Consider the following 23,977-nt stretch of genomic DNA (forward strand, 5'->3'; position numbering starts at 1 on the left):
AATATGCAAGTTTTATCCTTTTGTGATATTATTTTTCATACATACTCTACAATACATGCCGACTTTTTAGCATGTTTTCAATATGCAAATTCCGTTTCGGTCTACTGCCCCGTTTTTAGGTCTCGGCTGGCGATAGCAGCGAGCATGCGTTGCTCTCGGCATTCGAGAGCTTCTTGAAATCAACACAGATTCCGAAGCTCTCGGAGGCGGAGTTGAAGCCCCGCCCATCTTTTTAATTGGGTAGCGTCATCTTCCATGCAAAATGCTGGCTTCTGATTGTAAAGGAGGCTTCTTAGTACCTCCTTGCTGCCGCCTTGTCTCCTTTTGGCCCCGCCCACCGGGATTGGATCGTTTACTGGCGGCGTTATAGGGGATGCTTTAATTAGTTTATGAGCACTATTTTCTTTACTAAACAATGTGGGAGAAGAGCGGCACCTGCCCACACAGCACTCACTGGATAATGGCGGGCGCTACTCGCTAATGACAGTGCACCGCGCTCAGTTTATTTATATATTTCTTAACTTTAACACTGAGTGGGGCGCCCGCTTCAAGGACACTGCGCTCAGTGTTAAAGTTAAGAAATACATAAATCGGAGCGCGTTGTCCGTGAATCGGCGCCGCGCTCAGTTTCAAAGTTAAACAAACACAAACAGAGCGTGGTGCACTGTCATTAGCAAATGGTCTGAACCCACTCGCACACTTCCTAAATAAAAGAAATGCTTTGTATTTTTAAGAGGAAACGTGAGGTGTGGGCGCATGGTCCATTATTCTGCGGGCCTTAAAGCAGAGGTTATGCAAAAATCGGAAGCAAATAAAACACTTAAAAAGTCACTGCTGTCGTGAAGGAGCCAAGCACACCCGAGATGACAGCGCGCGCCCTGATCAGCAGGCCACTGCGTACTGCTTGACTGGACAGGATGCCCTGAACCTTCGCTTCTGGGAAACCACCTTCACTTTGGACTGAACGGATAGTCTGGACCCGGGGAAACTCTGAAGACCAGCCAAACTACTTCGCTTGAAAGCACCCTGCCACTCGATCACCCAATGCCGCAAACGAGCAAGGAAGGAAACCAAATCCTCCAGTGTTTGACTAATTAAGAAACGAAGGAGCCGCGAGCTCTCGGACGAGAGAAGTGTGTGACTCTTGGGGTCAGTGTCTTCGTGTATTAGCGGAGACTAGAGTGCAAGGTGTTGTCAGAGCAAGCACTAAGACAACTGGAGGGCTGCGCCAGGACGGAGCACCCATCCACACAAGCCATTACCATGGAGCGGAGGGCAGGTTCCCTGTGTGTGGCAACCCTCGCTTTAGTAAAATGGCAGGAAGCACATGAAAAGTTTTTTGCCACCTCAGTAAGAAAGTGTTCTGCTGCCACCGAGTACGCGTGCGGCTGAGACTCAAGGTGTGCTTGGGCAGCTCTCACTCGCCATTGCCTGCCACTTTGCTTTACAGGGGATGCCAGAAGGACGTTGCTCTGCGTGCTTTGTGAAAAAGGTACCGCATTGCTTTCTAGGGAAGTATTGATGGCAAAGTATGAGATTGCTAACCTAGCATTGGTGATATGGCACTGGCACAACAGCGTGGTTTGCAAGGTGTTACCAGTGACGTGGGTGTGGGGGCTGATCAGACCAGCGTCCCTACCTTGACATATCCTGGCCCCCAGTGTGCTCCACCACCTGGGACATCTGCAGCCATCAAAAACAGACTCTGCACTCAGCCTGGGAACAGCGATCCTGCTCCCGTTTACATTTCATGTTTTACTTACCCTTTTATTCACTACGAGTATTAGCTTTTTCCGCCATGATGTTTTTCTGTTATTCATGCAATAGATCACTCATTTATAGTGCGTAGTGTGAACAAAGTTGTTCCTATGTAACTGTGTGTGCTCAGGATGTTGGGTGGGCCAGGACTGAGAGCGGGGTGTTCAGGGCGAATGCAGTGCAAATTTATCCCAGTGCCTGTCAGTGGTCATAAAGGGTTTAGAGAATACATGCCCAACCATACCTTGCCCCCTCTGCAGAGCACACAGATAGGCCTGGTCGGTAAAGTCCGTTCCGCTCGCGAAATATGCGGTATTTTGGTAATTTAGCGTTCCGCGGAGAACGCGGAATTGCCCAAAATTCTGCTTTCCGCGGCTTCGCAGAATTTTTTTTACTTGTTTGCATTCTCAAAATGCGTGTTCGCGAGATATTTCCCCTCGAACACGCAAACCGCGTTCGCGAAAAGGAAATAAGCATTGCGAACAAGCAAGTCCACGTGTTTGCGGAATTTCTGCGTGCTCGCGGTGATTTTTTACCGTGTCGCGGAGCTTTGCGTAGCGTGACTACGCTAATGCCGCCCACCCCTACACACAGAGCAATGGTCAGTTGTGTCAAATTGTAATTGGGATTATATGCAAAAATGTGTGAAGGAGATTCACAGCTGTTAAAATATTGACAGTGCAAAAGTTAAAGAAAACGCAGTGCGTAGAGGTGAGTGGATGCTTTATGTGTGGGGGATTGGTGAAGCGATGCACTTCCGAGTAAGTATGTGCAAGAGAACTGAAAAAGGGTGCTGAAGAGGAAAGCAGCGAGGTGAGAGTTATGCAGATGGAGTGCTTCAGAAAGATATGAGGAGAAAAAGTGTAAATGTCGAACAAAGACTGCAGAAGAGAGTGGTGTGAAGAGGAGAAGAACAATAGTTACTTACCTGTAATCTGTGGTTCTCCAGTATTGGTGTCTTTCATAGATTCACATGCATGAATCATTCTCCGTCGTCGGGGTGGGAGTCCCACGGTACATAAAAAAGCAATAATTATGTATATAATAACCAAAAAACCTTGATAACATAAAACCAGGAAGTAAAGTAGCCCTAACCTACAAGACAAAACTTCCACACTTATGACTATCATAGTCATTATGTATAGTCCAAACTGCAGCCAATCAGGCGACAGCACCCACCAGAATGTTCTCCTCAGAGGCTCAGGCTCTCAGATTTTCTCGCACAGGAGTGAACCAAAGTATAATAGCCTAAACCAGCCTCTGAGGGGAGGTGGGCGGGTTGCATGTGTATCTATGAAAGACACCAATACTGGAGAACCACAGATTACAGGTAACTATTGTTCTTCTCCAGTATTTAGGGTGTCTTTCATAGATTCACATGCCTGAATCAGAGTAGATAGCAGTACAGAACATAATGCTCATAAGACGCCCTTTGCACCATAGTAAATATACATCTATATATATATATATATATATATATATATATATATAAATACACACACACATGTATATCATGCAATGAAGTACCAAAATTTGTCATAATCCTACATAACTAGGCTTTCCTGTTTTCAGTTTCTATTTTTGGTGAATTCTGGTGGTGTTTTTTCAGTGTTTTCCAGTGATTTCAAAACCTCAAAAAAACAGTGCTTTTCAGTGGTTACTCATTTTCGCCCCATAAAAAACAACTGAAACGGTGTTTTACCGGTGTTTATGGAACGCTTTGCTTTTATTATTGCTTGCTTTCTTCATTGATGCATGGTATATTGACAGTGTACATACAGTGTATATGAGGTCCAAATACATTTTTACAAGTCGAAGGTTTCAAGATGGTTGGTAGCGTGGACGTGCTCGGATTTAGATTTATTTAAATGCCCGCTCTACTTGCCACTCCTTAGAAATTTCTGAACTTTTGGTTGATCTGTATTTGGAAAATGGGATTACTGAGAGCTGAGTTTGGGCCAGATCTGGTCCGTGATTAGGGATGGCTCAGTAGTGCGTAACGCCTGCCCTGATTTACAGCATATTTTGGTATATTTTTATACCACATGTGCTCTCTGAGGAGAAGTGAAATGGTATGAGAGCCAGGGTAAGCTCAGTGGTCTTGATATACACACTAAATATAGCCAGTGGGGTAGCTAGACCTACTGCCACCCAGGGCAGCCCCTAAGTTTAGGTGCAGGTAAGAGCAGGCAACAGACAGATTGTTCTCGGGGTGTGGGAGGGGTGGCAGCCAACTGACTACTTGTTCACAGGGGTGGGGTGGTGGTGTTAGTTAGTGAGTGAGGGTCACCACATTTACTCGTAGCCCTAGCACCCATGGCTATTTTTCAATCAGTGGTGCAACAGGTGCAGTGGCACCGGAGCCAATCGGTCTGACTAACCTTCCATGAACCCTGATTACGGCTGCCTTGCTACGCATTTGAGGTAAGGGAGGTCCGTTTCCTCCCTTGCATGGGGGCCCACTGACGCTTGTTACGCCACTGCCACCTCTACTGAACCGGTGAAACCCAGGGCGGGGGCCAGTGGGTGCCAAGAAATGCCAGGGGGGATGGACGGCTCTTATAGGATAATTGGGGAAAGGCAGCAGCCTCTATCAACTCAAACACCCCCATGCATTCTCAAGAGCCGAGTTGTAATCCCCCTGCAGCACAAAATCCCCTACATGCGCCCTAAGGCACTTGCCAACCAACGCTCTCCTGGAGGCTAAGCCAAACTTAAATACTAGCGCGCACACAAAGACACAGTAGGCACTAGGCAGGCACGCACTCAAATGCATCTAGATAGAACCGCACACACTTACATACAGGCAAAAGACATACACACACTCGCGCACATTCATACAGACCCACACACAGGTGCACTTTATGCAAACACGCGGAAACTCAGACACACATTACATCATTGTCGTACTCATAGATGCACACACTCACACAGACCGAAGGCATGCAGGCGTACATAAAGACAGGCGGGCAGATATATAGGCACCGAAACACCGCACGCCAAACACAAAGATACGCCACGCACACAGACTTACAAACTCACACAGGTACACCCCACACACACAGACAAAAAAGAGATGGATAAACGCCCAGAGTAATGACAAAACACAAGAACATAAACAGGCATGCGACACACGGCCTCCGTTTCCTGGAAGCCAGCACTGGGTGGGTGTTCCTCGCTAAGATCTCACGCCGCCACCAAGGTGGTCACAACGATTGACAGGACTGTGTGCATTCCCACCCATGAATGTGCATGTCTACAATAAAACTTCAGACACCGTAACCCTGCAGTAGATTCGATTTCCTAATTCATAAACAATTCGGATATCGTTCCCACTAGAGGAACATTTCCGGTCCCTTAGGACATTGAGGCAACCGGGAGATGTATCCGCTTGCTCAAGATCACGCAACTTGCTGCAGTGAGAAAGAAGCTGGGATTCGAATCTATTAGACGACTGAAAAATATCTAACAGGTTCGAATCTCGGCTTCTTTCACACTTCAGCAAGTGTAGGATCCTACTTATGGGAGATCAGAGGTCTGCAAAAATCTAATCTCTACTATCATAGGTGACCCGAAACCTCCCTCACTTGGCTCCAGCTCCCTCTGTCAAGTCACTGCTCCCCCCATGCCCCCTTTACCCTTCTCCGCACAGAGGTGCCCCATATCTGCTGCAGCACTTACCGCGGGCGGGCAGGGCTCGGAAGCTGCGCACCATGTTGCCGTCCCGGAGTTGTTGCCGGAGCCCCCCAGGGCCCTTCTGCGGTCGCCCCCCGCTGTAGCGTTCGTAGAGTCGCAGCATGTGCTCTGACGCCGTTTGATTAACATTTCATCCTTGTGGATGATTTCATAAATTACATTAAAAAAAAAAAATTGTTTGAGAAAGAGTTTTTCATTAAAAGAAAGGAATTCTTGATATCTTCGAATCCGCTGCATGTTGGCTTGGCAGGTTGCGGTCAGTGCATACACCCCCCCCCCCCCCCGCCCCCCCTCAGCCCGGGCTGAAACAGCTTCGGGCTCACACACAGCCGCGGCCCCCCCCCCCCCCCAATACTTCACAGACCATTCACTTGTTAATGGGGCTTTGTTGGTTTTTCACCCCTTCTAGAGCCCCTGCATCGCCACGGACTATTGCTGGAAGAATTATCACAATACAGACTGTGGCGCGCACACAATAAAAACTAGCCAATCACAAGTGCAGTGCATTGTGGCGATTCCTCAGGGCTTTAGCTGACAGGGCTTGGTCACAACAAAGGAGAAAGGATTATCCATTGTGGCTTCTTGGTGTCAGAAAGGTGGCAGTGGACTGGCTCAGAGTGACCCCATGTAGAGACGCTGATAGTGAGCCGGTTCACATTTAAATGCCTGTAAGGTTATAAATACTACATTCCTTTGTGTTCTTTCTCCTCCCTGCGAGCGGGCGCTTATGTTCGCAGATCCGCTCGGTTTAGTGCAGAGTTGAAGGACTTGCGCTTGTATCAGCGAGTCATATTGCCGCCATCGCGCCAGAAAGTCTGTGGCCGATCCGCCAGCTGTTGTATCCTGCCCGAAAGCCATTAGGTGCCTCCGTAGAAGATAGTAGTTGACACTGCAGGGCTAACAAGGGCAAACCGGCATTCCCAAAGCGGGGATCTCGATATGTACTGCTTTGGCTCCCTCAAGTGGCCAAAAGGTGCAAATGGCCAAGTGGTGAATCCAATTTGGAAAATTCAGCGATACTCGGTTTAAACCGGGTCAGCTGATTTGCAATCGGTAGGGTAATCTCGGTCTGAGTCGGTTTTAACCGAAATCCATACAGCCTATACATAACATTTGTGTTCAACATATGCAAAACAATTTCAAGACATAGAAACAGTATGTAATAAGCGTCTTATAAAAAAGAGCATAGTGGAGGAGGGAGAACAGAGGCTCACCTTATATGAAAAGATTGCGGAGAACAGCTTGTCCCACTGATGCATCTGCATCGCTCGAGGCCTCCAAACAGTAGTGCTTGGTAAAAGTGTGTCTGTTGGACCAAGTTGCCGCTCTGCAGATGTGATGAAGAGGCACACCGGCAAAGAGAGCGGTAGATGAAGAAATTGCTCTCGTAGAATGCGCTCTTGGGATTGCCTGCAAAGGTCTTCCTGCCTGTTCATGGCATAGGAAAATTGCAGCAGAAATCCAACGAGCTATGGTTGGTTTGGAAACAATGTCCTTGACGTAATCTACCATAGGCCACAAACAGTTAGTTTGATTTACGGATTGTTGCAGTCCGTTGTAAATAGAACTTGAGACATCATCTGATGTCAAGGGAATGCAAGGCCCTTTTCGCAGCTGTCAACGGATTTGGGAAGAATGTCTTTAAAATTATTGGTTCATTAAGGTGGAAGTCCGCAGGTACTTTTGGCATGAAGCTGGGATTGGTGCGTAGCACTACTGATTTTTAGGTAAATTGAAGAGGTGGATTAATAGTGAAAGCTTGAATGTCACTGACTCTCCTTGCTGATGTCAGAGCCAATAGCAAAGAAACTTTCCAAGAAAGGAACTTTAAGTCCACTTTATGAATAGGTTCGAAGGGGTGCCGCATAAGTTGTGTAAGCACTACATTAAGATGCCAGGATGGAGGTGGACGCCGAATAGGGGGAAACGTCCGAAACAATCCCTTGAAGAATTGCTGAATGACTATTTGAATAAAGAGAATTAGATCCATCCTGCAGAAACCTTGAAATCGCCACCAAGAACACTATCAAAGTATAATGGGAGAGGCCCGATCTTGCCAAATGAAGAAAGAACGGTAACATTTGTTCTGGTTTTGCATGAATCGGGCGTATATTGACAGATTGACACCACATGCAAAATCTCTTCCATTTTAGCTTGTATGTTTTAATAGTAGCAGGCGCTCGAGCATTAGCTAAAACTTCCTGACAGTCCGCAGGAAAATTTAGGTGTGAGAATTCAAGGTGTTGAGGAGCCATGCTGCTAATCTCAAAGATGCTGGGTCCGGGTGACAGATCTGCCCGTTCTGGATGGACAAAAGGTTCGGTATTGGTTGAAACTGAATGGGATCGCACTCCAAGAGGAGAAGTTCGGTGACCCAGTATTCGCGAGGCGATCTGGGAGCAATGAGTATCATGCAGCAAGGTTGTTTCTTGATCTTGTGGAGCACTCGTGGAACCAACGGAATCGGAGGAAAGGCGTAGGCATACATCTGCGACCAATTCATCGAAAACGCATTCTCGCATGAGTCGTTGTGGGGAACCCAACTTGCAAAGGATGGGCATTTGCGGTTCTGGCTAGTCGCAAACAGGTCTAGATCGGGGTGGCCCCACTCTCGAAAGACTGTTTAAAGTTGGTTGTCGTAGCTCCCACTCGTGATTGGATATTGTTGATCTGCTGAGGGAATCCGCTAGAACATTGGCGACTCCTGGAACATGAATAGCTGAAAGGCTGATCTTGTGACTAATCGCCCAGTCCCAGATCTCTTGAGCTTGTTGAGATAGTAGGACCGACTTCGTCCCTCCCTGCTTGTTCAAGTAATGTATACTTGTAGTATTGTCTGTCCGAATTAGTACTAAAGCTCCCCGAATGATGGTTCTATATGACTTCAGGGCCAAGAAAATGGCTCGCAACACCAGAAGGTTGATATGCCACTTCTTTTGTTGGAAGCTCCACTTGCCGTTGACGGTCATCCCTTGAAGATGCGCCCCCCCCCATCCCTCGAGGGAAGCATCTGTGGTTATCGTGAAATCCGGCAGTTTGACCAGGAATGGACATCCTTCCCTTACGTTCTTTATTTGATTCCACCAATGGAAGGCTTCTCGCATCCGAGGAGTGACGCGAACGATATCGTCGAAAGACCCCGAAATCTGCAACCATTGAAGGTTGAGTTCTTCTTGCAATGGTCTCATTCTGAAACGGCAGTTGGGTATCAAAGGGATGCAGGAAGAAATCATCCCTAGGTAAGACTTGTACAAATGGACTGAAACGCACTCTTTTGATAGCAATAAGCGAGCTAGTTTGCAGATCTTGAGTTGTCTTTCTTTTGAGACTAAGGCCTGAGTCAGCTGGGTGTCCAATGTGGCTCCCAGAAAGGTCTTTCTCTGTGATGGAACCAGATGAGATTTTTTGAAATTTATGGAGAGACCCAGAGATTGGAACAGTGACAGACATTTCTGAACATGTGCGTTTGTGGTTTGAAAAGAATTCGCCTTGATAAGGCAGTCGTCCAAGTATGGGAACATTTGAATTCCTTGCACACGAAGGTGTGCGGTCACTGGTGCTAGGACCTTTGTAAACACACGGGGTGCTGATTGTAGACCAAACGGAAGGACTCAGAATTGAAAGTCTCTGCCAGCCACCGTAAACATTTTCTGTGTCTGGGTAGGATTGGCACATGAAAATAAGCGTCTTGGAGGTCGAGGGTGGCTATGTGATCCCCCGCCGAAAGCAGTTGAAGGATTTCTTGAAGTGTTAACATTCGGAAAGATAACTTTTTCAGGTATTTGTTGAGGGCGCGAAGGTCGAGAATGGGGCGCCATTCTCCCGACTTTTTTAATATCAGGAAAAATCTCGAATAAAATCCTGTTCCTTTTTGTAAAGGAGGGACAATCTCGAATAAAATCCTGTTCCTTTTTGTAAAGGAGGGACCTTTTCGATTGCTCCTTTCCGAATCATCAGATTTATTTGGGAAAAAAGCTCCTTGAGATGAGCAGGAGGTGGTCCTTAGGGAGGAGAGCTCGGGGGAATCTTTATGAACTTCAGAGCATGGCCTCTGGCCACTATATCCAGAACCCACTTGTCTGTTGTAATTGCGGACCAGTTCGAGTAGAATTGGGATATTCTTCCTCCAACTTTTGACTGTGGAAACGGCAGAAATGGTGGCAGGTGGCAGATCTCATTGTTTTTTAGTTGAATCCCGTCCACAATAGGAGGGCTTCCTTCTTGATTGCGAGTAGGAGTTACCTCGCTGTCCGTATGACTGCTGCCTGTAGGGCTGATATCTCGGATTACCTTGAGAGGTTTGATATGACCTTTGCCGATTGTAACCTCCCCTATTGGAGAAGGATCCACGTTCTTTAGCACCTCGAAAGGACGACTTTCGAAATTGAAGGCTACCAAGAGTTCTCGCCGTCTCCGTGTCTTTTTTAATAGCCTGAAGGGCCTCATCGACATGTTGGCAAAATAGTGACTCCCAATCAAACGGCATGTCAATAATTTTGGTTTGGACCGCTTGGCGAAAAGATGTAGATTTCAGCCAACCTGGTCTGCTCAGTACTGCTGCACCCGCTAACTGTCTGAATCCTCTGGATGCAACATCCACGGCTGCGTCAATGATTTCCGCAGAGGTACTCTCCTTCCTGTAAGATCTTCAAGGCCTCGGAAGGTTCTGGCAGCATGTTAATGTAGGGGGAGATGTCTGACCACATCTGCCTATCATATCTCCCTAACATGGTTAGGGAATTTGCAGCACGGACAGTTGTCACAGCCATAGTGAATACCTTTTTCCCAATCGAATCCAGCCATCTGCCATCCCTGTCTGGTGGAGCTGTTATAGGCGAAGAGGGGTTCCTGGCCCGTCTCTGCGCCGCTTGGGCGATGACAGTCAGCTTTTGGCTGACCTATGAGGCATGCGGGTGAGTTGCTTGGTGCCTTATATCTTTTGTTTAACCAAGGCAAGACTGCAGGAAGAGAATTCGGTGCTGCCATGATCTTCAACCCTTCCTTCCAGATGAAGTCTATGATGGGAATTGTCCTTAGTTGCCTTCGTGGTTGATCTTTAAAATCATAAAGAAAGCAATTGTCTTTCTTTGTCTTCATTGGTATGAGAAACCTTTTTGTCGCCCTCTCCATAAGGAGATGAAAACCTCCGATGTCTACTGGTGGAGAGTCAACGGGAGCTGGAGCGGACGGTGATTGAGTTTGAATTTCGTATTCGTCCAACTCCGATAGAACAGACCTATCATCCACTTCTTCCCTGTCATCGTCCGTGGTATTAGAATCATGGGAATGATGAGATGGTTCTGGAGAAGGTGGTCTAGGAGATCCTAAAGAAGATACAGGAACCCTTGGCATGGGCGTTGATGGAATAGACTCCGCCGATTCAGAAGGAGGAAAACGACGATAATAGTCTTCCAACATATATTGTAAATTATTAAACAAGGCCAAAGGCATTTGCGCTGTGGGAACTGTGACAGGAGCTGGAGCTTCAGGCTCAGGGAAAGGTTCTTCCTCCTGGTCGTCGTCTTGATACTTTATAAACAATTCCAATGGACTTCTAGCAGTGCGGAATCTGTCATCTTCTCCGGATTTCTCTTCTTCCTCCTCAGAATCCAGTAATTGCTCAGGCAACTTCAATGGGGAAAGAGCTTCCAGTGAGGAGCCACGTCTTTGTAGCAAAGAAGCCGCCGTTGTAGGCAGGGCAGAGGAGGCAGTAGCCGATGTTGCAGACCAAACTTGCAAGTCTGTGCAAGAAGACAAAAGGTGTCGACGAGTGTGCCGTCGACGAGATCGTCGTCGATGGGGCTGGAGTCAGGAAAGTGATTGTCGACGAGGCAGCTGTTTTCGTCGATGAGGCAATCTTAGTCGACGAGGAGGTCGCCGACGACGAGGCAATCTTAGTCGACGATGTGGCTGTCGACGACGAGTCAGTCTTCGTCGACGAGGAAGTGGTTGACGACGAGGCAGTCTTCGACGACAAGGTGGCCGTTGACGAGGAAGTTTTCTTCGAGGAAGCAATCGTCGACGAGGCCTTCTTAACCTTTGCCGTCGACGGAGCGCTGACGATAGATGAAATCTCCTTCGTTGACGAGATGGGTCGATCAGCAACAGACCAGCGCTGACGGAGATGAAGCTGATGGCATGATCATCTTGGGTCTCGGCTACGAGAAGGTAACTGTCGACGGAGAAGTAGTGTCGACGATGATAATCATCGACGGAGGAGCCATTGACGGAGCTTTTGTTTTTGCTGAGGAAAATCTTTAAGAAGTCTTTTTGACGCCAGACACTTTCCAGTCTTTCTTGGGGGCGTAACAGGCTTAGACTTTGAAGGTGGAGAAGCCTTTTTTGAAGAAGGCAAGCTAGGACCCTTGGCGGGCTGAACTTTTCTCGACACTTAGCCCCAGGAGATGATAAATCTTCCTCCGCCATCCTCTTTCTAGTGGATATAGATGAACAAGAGGCCACACTTCCCACCTCAGATAAGGAGTTATCCTTGTCCTTAATCTTCTGTAGCCACAGAAGTAGGCGCCCTTCTCTATCTCGGAGGGTCTTCTGAGGGAAGGTCCTGCAGATTTTACAATCTCTCACCTCATGATCCGGATAAAGGCAGTAAATGCACTTCTTGTGGGGGTCTTCTGAAAATAGCCGGAGCTTCCCACAAGACTCACAAGGCCTAAAGAGAGATCTCTTAGAAGATGACATTCTGAAGAGAAGCAAAAATCCAGAAAAAATTGTGAAGTACTGAGCAGAGCTCAGGGAGACTCCCTTCACACGACGTGCAGTAGAAAATTTGAGAGCCTGAGCCTCTGAGGAGAACATTCTGGTGGGTGCTGTCACCTGATTGGCTGCAGTTTGGACCATACATAAGGACTATGATAGGGCTACTTTACTTCCCGGTTTTATGTTACCAAGGTTTTTTGGTTATTATATGCATAATTATTGCTTTTTTATGTACCGTGGGACTCCCACTCCGACGACAGGGAATGATTCATGCATGTTAATCTATGAAAGACACCCTAAACACTGGAGAATGGCAGGGATTGAGACACTTCAAACACTGTGCCCTTTCACATAGACCATAGCACCATTCAATTCAATTTGCATAAAAGTTAGGTATAAAACTCACGTACACATCTTCATGACTGTCCCTTGTGGGATCGCCCTGCCAAATTCATCTGTGATCCCTTGTGTTCCTCCACTAAAAATCCCCTTTAGAGACTCCCCACAGTATTGCTGGTAGGGCCTGGCTGTCCGGGTACTGCTGGGGTCATTGTTAGCAGGGCGCTGATGGCAAGAATTCACTGGTGGGTCATTGCTGGCAACCCAGGTTCTTGCAACAGCCACTGCTAAGAGGGTCTTTTGAAATTCCACTGCTGGCACAGTATTGTTAAAATAGCATTGTCAATGTGCAACTACTTATTGCTGGTAGGGCACAGGCCAATGTTATGTTATACCATTTTTATAACGCGCACAGCTACTCAGAAGTGTCCCGATGCGAGCGCAGTGTGAAGAGAGAGACAGAAAAAAAGGTAAGACCGCTTATAGGTCTCGCCTTTGGGACCTTATAAGTGTTTAGTTATCCAGCACAATATCCTTGGTGCAACAACATCAAGTGTTGCATGGCTAAACACTTATAAGGTCTTAAAGTCGAGACCTATTGGCTATGCCAATGCTTGTTAATCACTTTTTATCATTTTCTACACTAGGTGGAATATATCCCTCAACTTATCATATTGATGACCTGACCTCATTAGTAGCTTGAGCAAGAAACTTGACTTTCTGCACTTTTCACTAACAAACCGCAGTTTTGATATTTCCATTAGGTATGTATTAATATGCCAGCACAACTTCATTTTTTACGTCCCTTAAAAAATTGGGAAAACCACGTTCTCCACTTCCTGTGGCTTAAAATTCGCCCTCTAGTTAATCCATCACGTGCCAATACGTCATGACGGTGTCAGCCGCTGGCGTCAATGACAAGCAATTTTGGCATGCAGGGTTTCCTATAAAATAAACTGACAACAAGTTCCGTCTCTCGCTCATTCTGGCAGGAAAACCGCTAATCCAAGGTAAGGGGCCTGTGGAGGGAGCACGCTCTCTTTGGTCTCACCGGACCCACGCTAATTTGCGGATCTTGATGTGCATTCAAAATAATTTTAGAACCTTGCGAATCGAGGGACTTGTCGGCGTATGCTTAACTTGGGTGACGGGATAACCAAGGTAAAGTGAAGTCAATACTGAACCATTAAAGCGTATCATCTGTTTAGTCCACTTCGGTCACCCGTAAGTGAACTAACATTTAGGCAACCCACACCCGACTGGAAGCATCATTCACACACTTTATTAGTTACTTTGGCAAATTTTACGTTGCCAATCTTAACAAAACCTTTCAAACCATCCTTTCATTAACTTCGTGCTACCAGATTACACCACTTGGGGCACCATCTACGCGTGTATGAAATATTGCTGGCTACTTAAAAACCTCACTAAACAGATAATTTCATCACATAAATACTATACTTTTGCGGTATTTGGGGGTACAATCTGCCAATTTTATAAAAACACGGACCTAGGAATCTTGATGCCCAAACAGAGGTGGTCTTCCCGCTTAATTTCATATATTTGCACCATTTGCCGAAACAGCTAGAGCGCTTAACTCTTGATGTTACTAAGCATTCCCAATTGCTTTATTTTAGAATTCACTCCAAGGCCGACCGAGGCCCTGTGATACCCCTAGTGTTTCCAGAGTTACTGCCTGGAACACCGACTTGACTGATGGATCACTTATTTGATTTCTAAGCAAGAGGTGAGATTAATGTGTCCAGACTGCTTTAACATTGCCCACCTCACCTACAACTGCTACGTTATCTTATACTATCAATAAGTTATTGCGGTTTTTGGTTTGCAGGTCTAGTTGGAGCTAGGCTGAACTGCACCCATTATACTTTGGAAGTGGAAACAATTTGGTGAGAACCTATAACAAATCCGGTTTCCATTAATTAATTAATCCCCTCACCATCAGTCACCTTAAATTTTTAGGTGAGATACACGGCTTAATTGCCTTACTCTCCCCCAGCCCACTTATTTCTCTCTTCTCTGTACATACTCTGTATATACTCATTAGTAAGTGTATTAACAAGCTGTCTGTCACAACATAAATCTGTTTTCCTTTGTCACAACTATTTGAAATTTCGCGTCTATAATTTGTCAATTTCTTTAACTTTTAAATGTGATTAATACAACAAGTCTCTAAAAAGTATCCAAACTCTTTATTGAGCAATTATTTACAAACCTGTCTCGAATTCACATAGGATGTTGGGTCACACAATTTCCTAGATTTTAAACTAATTATCTCTCCAAACAATGTCTGTCCTAATGTTTCAATTTGCTCCATACCTTTAACACTTCATTATTCAGCATAGAGGGTACTGTAAATACTTAACAATTGCTCTTCTCTCTTTATGTTGTAGTAGTTTTTAAATTGTGATGTCACTAATTTATTCTTCCGCTTGGACATGGGGAAACTCGTGTCTCGTTCTCCCCTCTGTTTTGTAGGAAATTTCACTTTTTAAATGTATGTTTATGTCACTTTCAGCCCTGACGAAGTTCTCATCTTGAGAACAAAACGCGTTGGCTGACCATAAAATCTCCAATTTCGAGAGAACTAACGGATTGCAAATAAAACTTACTTGAAAACTAAATATTGACTTTCTGGACTTCATCACTTGGCGCACGCCTAACCCATCTACTAGCCACAGATTTCTAACCTTTGAACTTCCAGGCGTCAGGTCAGATCCAGAAGATTGATAGCAGTACCTCTGCGCACCTATAGGTGGCGTTGGTCGACTACGTATGATGTCGTAGGTGTCTGGTTCATCGTCGTGTCGTCTGTGTCGTCAGTACTTTTTATGACTTTCCACGCCAGAAGCACAGAGCCATGAAGTGACTGACAGTGGTGTGTCAAAAACAACTAAGGTCCTGAAGGGGATACGGCCCTGGCACTAAACCAATCCGCAGTGCGGGGAGGATGGGTGGGCCGGTAAGGAATCTGCAGCTAGATCATGTCACTATCAGATAAGGCGTTACCATAGGTAAGTAACTTGTCCATCTGCCAGAGACATCTAGCCGCAGATTCCTTACCTTTGAACAGATACACAAGCAATACCATCCCCAGAGGGACTGCAGAACGGTTTAAGACTAAGAAATCCTGAAAGACAGAGTAGCCCAAGAGGCCCTCCCTGCAGACCTGAGAATCCATGCAGTAGTGTCTGGAAAACGTGTGCAGAGATGCCCACGTGGCCGCCTGGCAGATGTCACTAACAGTGACACCACTCTGAGGAGCCGTGGTGCGTCTTCACCCTGGTATAGTGGGCCCCAAGGCCTTCAGGAAGTTATTTCTTCAGCAAAGCATAACATTTTTATGCAGAGGATGACCCAGCATGAAATGGTACTCTTCTGAAAAGCTCGCCCCTTCTTTGCTCCAACATACCATACGAAGAATTGAACGTCCACCCGGAACTCTTTCGTGCAATCAAGGTAGAACGAGTACACTCTTTTTGGGTCCATACGGTGGAGATGCTCCTCTTGCTTGGAAGGATGCGGAGGTGCATAGAAGGTGGGCAGAGTAACAGATTGAGCCAGATGGAAAGGTGTTACCACCACCTTAGGCAGAAAAGATGCCCTACTGAGGAGCACTAATTTGTCCGGAAAGACGGTCAAGTAAGGAGGCTGAGATGACAGTTCCTGCTGTTCGCTCATCCTCCTTGCAGAGGTTGCCACTAAAAGGCAAATGCTACTTCCCAGTATGCATCTGTTCTTGCCATGTAGAGCTGCAGATCCACACACTTAGCATAGATCGCCATCTGGTGTTGGGCCCGGATGTTTGCACTTGTTTTTGTCCTGAAAAGTCTTTGGAAGTCACGAGATAGGCGGCGACTCCTTTGTGCGCATGGGCATCGGCTCCATCTTCAGATTGTTTTTCGCCAGCAGGGAAATGATGGAGCTTTGTAAGAAACAGGAAAGATGCCCATGTATGCTGTATCTAAGTAAGATGGTACTGGAACAGATAAAGGTAGCCGGGTGTGGAGCTGCAGCTCTACATGCCAATTACAGATGCATACTGGTAAGTAGCATTTGCCGTTCGAGGCATATGAGCTGCAGATCACACACTTAGCATAGATTGTATAGCAGTACCCATCCTTAGCAGCGACCACAAGTATCTGCTGCAGTAGTTTGAAATAGTGTTTTGAGAACAGCCTGGCCCACACTAGCTTGTTGTTGTGTGCACATCTACACAATAGTGTTTTGTGAATGTGTGCTGTGTAGACCATGTAGCTGCCCTGCAGATATCATCTAAGGGATTGTTCCCTAAAAATGCCATAGAAACCCCTATCTTTCATGTAGAGTAGGCTTTGGGAGGAACAGATAAAGTACGTTTTGCTTTGTGGTAGCAAATTTGTATGCATTTAAAGATCCATCTAGCTATCCCAGACTTTGATATGGGGTTGCCTTTGTGTGGTGGTGAGAAAGACACAAAAAGTTGTTTGGTCTTACGAAAAGGTTGTGTTCTCTCGATGTAATAAAGCAATGCTCTTTTAACATCTAAAGTATGTAGAGCTCTTTCTGCGATTGTCGGTGGTTGTGAGAAAAATACGGGCAACTCCACAGACTGATTGAGGTGGAAGGGAGAAATGACTTTTGGAAGGAATTTAGGATTAGTTTGTAGAACAACCTTATTATGGTGGATTTGCAAAAAAGGTTCCTGGATAGTTAGTGCTTGTAGCTCACTAACTCTCCTAAGGGAAGTAATGGCTACTAGGAAAGCTACTTTCCATGTTAAGAACTGTAGCTCACATTTATGTAGAGGTCCAAAAGGAGGGCCCATTAGTCTTGTGAGAACTATGTTTGAATTCCACACAGGGGAGGGTGGAACTCTGGGAGGAATTATCCTTTTAAGGCCTTCCATAAATGCTTTGATGGCAGGTACCCTGAAAAGTGATGCGTTGTCTATTTTGAAGGTATGCTGCTATGGCAGCAAGGTGCAGTCTAACAGACATATAGGCTAAGTTGCACCTTTGGAGGTGTAGAAGGTACCCTATGATGTGTTGGATAGACACGTCTAGGGGATTGATGGTGTTATGACAATATATCACAAATCGCTTCCACTTGGCTGCATAGCAGGCTCTAGGGGTGCTGGGTTAAGAGGCGTGGTGAGGTGTAATTTTTGGTGTGGAGCTACGGACAGTTCCAGTAATGTGGTGTACCACGATTGTCTGGCCCAAGTTGGAGCAACTAGAATGAGAGTCAGCCAGTGTTGCTGTAGTTTGCGCACCACCAGTGGAATGAGTGGGAGAGGCGGAAAAGCGTACGCAAATCTGCCTGACCAATTCATCCATATCGCATTGCCTTTGGACAATGGGTGTGGATATCTGGCGGCGAAGCTTGGGCATTTGGCGTTTTTGTGGGTGGCGAAGAGGTCCATCTGTGGTTGCCCCCACATTTGAAAGAATGGCTGAAGAACTTGCGGATGAAGTTCCCACTCGTGCATCTGTTGTGTTAGATGACTTAACAGATCCGCTATGGTGTTTTGAACTCCCGGGACATGTTGGGCTAGGAGAAATATATTCTGAGGTATAGGCCATCTCCATATGCTCTGTGCTAGCTGAGAGAGCTGCAGAGAATGTGTCCCGCCTTGTTTCTGCATGTAGTACATGGCTGTCATGTTGTCTGTGCGGACTAATACAGCTTTGCCTGATATTTGCTTTTGGAATGCTTTTAAGGCTAAGAATATGGCTAGTAACTCCAGGTGGTTGATGTGGAGTAACTTTTGTTGATATATCCATTTGCCCTGCGTGGTGTGATGTTATAGGTGAGCTCCCCAGCCGGAGAGCGATGCATCCGCTGTCATGACAATTTGCGGAACTGGCACTAGGAACGGTCGCCCTTTGGAAAGGTGGTGTTCCACCACTGCAGAGAGCGATGAGTGCGACTGTCTACCAACACCAGATCTGTTAGCTGACCTTGAGCCTGGTTCCATTGGCGTGCTAAGCACTCTTGTAGCAGACGCATCTGGAGTCTTGCGTGAGGCACTATAAATATGCAAGAGGCCATCATCCCTATAAGTTGCATGAACACTTGAGCTGGAAGGGAGGGTTGAGGTTGAAATTTGGGGAGGAGAGACTGAATGCTTGCTATCCTGGCTGGAGTGGGATAGGCTAGAGCTCTTGAGGTGTCTATGGTGGCACCAAGGTATTTTGTGTGGGATGGTTGCAGACGAGACTTGGTGTGGTTTACTGTGAACACCAGGTCATGGAGTAGTTGGATAATCACTTGAGTGTGGTGTACACACTGGTTGTATGAGCTGGCTTTTATGAGCCAGTCGTTGAGATATGGGAAGACGTGAATGCGCTGTCTTCTTAAGTGGGCTGCTACTACCGCAAGGTGAATACCCTTGGTGTTGTTGTGACTCCGAATGGGAGTACTTTGAATTGATCGTGCTGCCCGTCCACTACAAACCCGAGATACTTCCTGTGAGCTTCGTGAATAGGAATATGGAAGTAGGCGTCCTTGAGATCTATGGTAGCAAGGAAGTCGCCTTGTGAAAGAAGGGGGAAGGACCTGCTGAAGTGTGACCATGTGGAAATGGTCCGAGTATGTATAGGTTTAGGGGTCTGAGGTCTAAAATAGGTCTCAGAGAGCCGTCCTTCTTTGGTATGAGAAAATACAAGGAGTAAACTCCTGTGTTTTGCTGGCGCAGGGGAACCAGTTCTATTGCATTTTATTTGTAGGAGGGAGATTACCTCCTGCTTTAGCAGCGATAGATGTTCTTGTGACATTGGATGCTGTTTGGGTGGTATATTCGGGGGGTAGAGCGAAGTTCGAGACAATAACCTGATTGAACTATCTGTCGCACCCACCTGTCTGTGGTGATGTTGGTCCAGACAGGAAGGTACTGTTGTAGTCTTCCCCCGACAGGAGTGGAATGGCCCAGGGGAAGCGGAGGGAAGTCATTGGGTAGGGGTGGAGGCAGAGCGGGTGTTAGTCTTTCCTCTGCCCTGGTTATCGTTGCCTCTGTAACCTCCTCTCTGGTAACCTCTGGTGAAGGTGGACTGGGTGGGAGCCTTGTAAAAGGTGGAGGGGTTGTCTGATGAGTAGCCTCTGGAGTTGCCTTTGTAGGAGGAGCGACGAAAAGAACGTCTGGGAGCTTGCGACTGCAAGGCTCCCATTGACTTGGCTGTGTCCTTTTTCATTTTCTCCAGGGAGGAGTCTACATTAGGGCCAAAGAGGTGCTCTTGGTCGAATGGTTGGTTTAGAATTGAAGTTTGTACCTCAGGCTTAAAGCCTGAAATGCGTAGCCAAGCGTGCCTATGCAAAAGGACACTAGTATTTACAGCTCTGGAGGCGGTATCTGCCACATCGAGAGCGCAACGGATGGAGGTATTGGTAATTAGTTTACCCTCCTGTATGAGGTCATTGGCTTTGTTTTTGTATTTGTCCGGGAGGTGTTGCAATAGGGACTGTAACTTATCATAGTGTGCCCTATTGTATCTGGCTAGTAGGGCCCGAGTGTTGGCAATGTGCCATATGTTAGCTGCTTGTGAGGCTGTTCTATTGCCGGAGGCGTCCAAGAATTTAGACTCTTTGTCGAGTGGGGCTGCGTCACCTGATGTTTGAGAGTTAGCCCTCTTTCTGGCACTTGATACCACCATGGAGTCTAATGGAACAGGGCCCTTAATGTAAGCTGGGTCTGTAGGGGCAGCTTATTATTTTTTCTCTATGCGAGGCTTGATGACCCAAGCCCTAACAGGATCTTTAAATACATCTGGAGCATGCTTAATAACTCCTTTGAGCATGGGTAAAGCAGATGTGGACCTTTGGGTGTTGTCGAAAGTATCCAGCAAGAAATCCTCCTCCACGGGGTCGGTGTGTAGGTAGACCCCGTGGTACTGGGCAGCTTGGTGTACGAGCTGATCAAAGCCCATGGTGTCCTCTGGTGGAGAAGGCCTAGAGTGATAGATGTCATCTTGCGGGAGAGTAGGGACATCATGTGTATTATAGCCATCCCAGGGGTCAGGTGGATCGGGATCCCGTAGTGGCAGATCTTCCGCACCCCCCCCGTGTCATCAGAGGTGTCATCCTCTACTGGTGTAGGAGATGGTGTAGAAGTACGAGGTGGTGGGGGAGGAGGTGGGGGTGGAGGAGGTGGAGAAAGGACTCTAAGAGAGGATGTAGCAATGTCACATGTTGAGTTTCGGTACCCGAGGCAGGCTGACTCGAGCCCGAGTCGCCTGAAGGCTTGGTAGGCTTCTTTGCCGGGCCCGAGGGCGGGGCGTGGGAAGCGGTGTGTCAGTGTGCACCTGGGCCCGAAGGTCAAGGTGTGACCGAAGCCTTTTTTGTATGGAGAGGGTCGGGGTCGACTTCTTTACTTACGACCCTCTGCGCTAGTGTGATTTCTTCGACTTCGGAGTCATCGGCTTCGGAGGCGCTGACAAGGTCTTCTGCGATCCGCTCTTGCTCCGGTACATCGACGCCCTCTTGGAAGAGGTCGTCGGGGATGGCTGTCGACGAGTGAGCCATGGTCGCCAATCCCGAATGGTTTTCTTGGAGCGGAAAGAGGCACAAGCTGGACAGTCTCTGGCCTTGTGCTCCGGTGACAAGCAGAGGTTACACACCTCATGCAGATCGTGTGGGGAAACTTCAACCCACATCGAGGACACCTCTTGAATGGTGTCCTTACCATGAGCCAGATGCTAAGGCCCAGGTAGGCCCAAAGGCCTTCGTCAGCGCCTGGAATCGAAGACTTCGACTTGGAGAGATGCGCAACGAGTAGAGTTCGCGATCGAGACAATACCGTAGAAAGGGTGAATGATTGTGCATCGAAATGGAATCGGTAATGGTTCCGAACTGGAGCGCGAGAAACACATCCGAGCCCGATGGTGGAAAAAAACAATCTGAAGATGGAGCCGATGCCCATGCGCACTATGATCCAAAGGAGGAGTCACCCATCTCGTGACTTCCAAAGACTTTCCAGGACAAAAACAAGTGCAAACATCCGGGCCCAACACCAGATGTCAATCTATGCTAAGTGTGTGATCTGCAGCTCATATGCCACGAACAGGCAGTTTTGATAGTGAGCAGCCGGAAGGGGTATTTTTGCAGAGATTCAAACGGTGCACACATCCAAAAGGTAAGGACCAAATTAAGGTTTCACTAGGGCATAATAAAAGGAGAAGGGGGGCGGGGGGGACAGATGGGAAAGCCCCTTCAAAAATCTCTGTACAAGAGGATTTAAAAAGTGATGGTTGATCTGCCAGCCAAAGAAAAGCAGACAGGGCTGAAAGGTAGCCCTTCAAAGTGCCCAGAGCAGAGCCCTGCTGGGTCAAGGAGTGAATGAAAAGAATATCTGATAGAGAGGCAAAGTGTCAAAAGACTGTTCTGTACAGTATTTACAGAATGTTTGCCATCTGCAGGCCTATACTGACTTCGTGGAGGGATGCCTGGCTGTCAGAATAACCTCACAAATTGACAGGAAGGTCAAAAGCTGTCAACTGTCACCGCTCAATCTCCATGCAAGGAGGCGGAGAGTGAACAAGTTTGAGTGGAGGATTGCTGTTGTGACAGACGACCCCCTCGAAGAGGCAGCCTGATCGGAGGATCGATGCTCATTTGCAGATACCAGACTCTGTACCCAGTCCAGAGCCACAAGGATGACTTGTGCCAGTCCCTCCTGATCTTTTTGATCACTTTGGGCAGGAGGGGTATGGGCGGAAAGGCGTACAAGAGGCCTGTCCTCGGATTGTGACTAAAAGCATTACAGAGTGAGCCGCCTTGGAAACTGCAATGCGCAAAACTGCTGACACAGCACGTTCTCTTTGGAGGCAAACCGATCTAACCCAGGCTCTCCCCACTGTTGAAAGAGACCTTGCGCCATCTCCGGATAGACATGCCACTTGTGATCTGCAAGGCAACGGCAGCTGAGTTTGCCCGCTCTGGCGTTCAGAGAACTGGCCAGATGCTGAACCACCAGGGAAATTCCCTGTTGTTCCAGCCAAGTCCAGAGACACAGGGTCTCTTAACAGAGGGTCCATGACCCCACGCTGCCCTGCTTATTGCAGTACCACATGGCGATAGTGTCCGTTAACACCTGAACTAGCCTTCTCTTGAGGGATGGTAAGGCTTTCAGTGGCAATCGGATCGCACAAAGCTTCAACAGGTTGACATGGAGCTTGACTTCAGTCAGAGTCCTCTGATCTCCACCTCCCCAGATGGCTGTCCAATCCCAGAAGGGACGCATCAGTCACTACGGTCAGATCTGGGCGGGGAAGGGAAAGGGGTATGCCTCTGACCCTATCACGGTTTGTCAGCCACCACAGCAGGTCGTTCGCAGTGCCCTCCGATATCAGAACTAGGTCGGTTAGATTTCCCCGATGCGGTGCCCATTGGAACTTCAGTTCCCACTGCAGAGCCTGCATGTGCCATCTGGAATGGTCCACTAGCAGGATGCAGGAGGCCAGGAGGGCCAACCGCTTTAGAGTCATTCCCACCGAAATCCAGTAAAGAGGTTGAAATATCTGTATCATAGCCTGAATATCCTTGACTCGCAGTTCGGGAGAATAAGCCCTAAACTGCAGCGTGTCCAGAACTGCTCCGATGACAGGGTGCATCTGAGAGGTAATCAGGTGACTTCGGCACGCTGATAGTAAACCCCCAGAGAATGCAGGAGGTTTGCCATAGTCTGGAGATGGGAGACTATTGCTTCAGACAAGCCACCATCAACAATCAGTCATAGAGATAGGAGAAGACTGAGACCCCTGATCTCATCGACCGTCATCATCACCTTGGAGAACACCCGAGGGGCACTGGTGAGGCCGAAGGGGAGCACGGAAAACTGAAAGTGCTCGTGGCCCACCGTAAACCTCTGATTGCGACGATGGGCGGGCAGGACGAGGATAAGGAAATAAGCGTCCTGCAAGTCCAACGCTACCATCTAGTCTCCGGGTCCAAATCAGACGGGACCTGAGCAAGGGTGAGCATCTTAAACTTCTCCTTTTTGAGAAAGTGATGAGGGCTGTGAGGTCTAGGATAGAACGAAGGCCTCTGTCCTTCTTTAGAACCAGAAAATAGCAGGAATAGCAACCACAGCCTATTTCTGTCCCAGGAACCCTCTCTATAGCTCTCTTGGTTAAGAGTCTTGACTTCCTCATGGAGTTAGACAATGTGATCCTCCATCAGCCAATCTTAAATTGCAGGCATGGAGGTAGGGGTAATCTCGAAGGGGAAGGAGTAGCCCACCTCTCCAAGGTGATATCGGGCCAGTGGTGGCGGTGATGGCGCAACCTGCCACCAACTGGATGCCAATGATCCGGAGGGATCGGACTAGGAAGGTTTTGCAGTGGGAGAGGGGCTTGTGGCTTGACTACTTCTGGCCACCCGACCCATGGGGATGATGGGGGGGGGGGGGGGGGGGGGAGGAGGAGGAGGAGGGAACCACATACACGGCCCTGCAGAGTTTGCCGAACTTGCAGGG

The sequence above is a fragment of the Triturus cristatus genome, chromosome 12, assembly GCF_964204655.1.
Source record: "Triturus cristatus chromosome 12, aTriCri1.1, whole genome shotgun sequence".
Classification (NCBI taxonomy): Eukaryota; Metazoa; Chordata; class Amphibia; order Caudata; family Salamandridae; genus Triturus; species Triturus cristatus.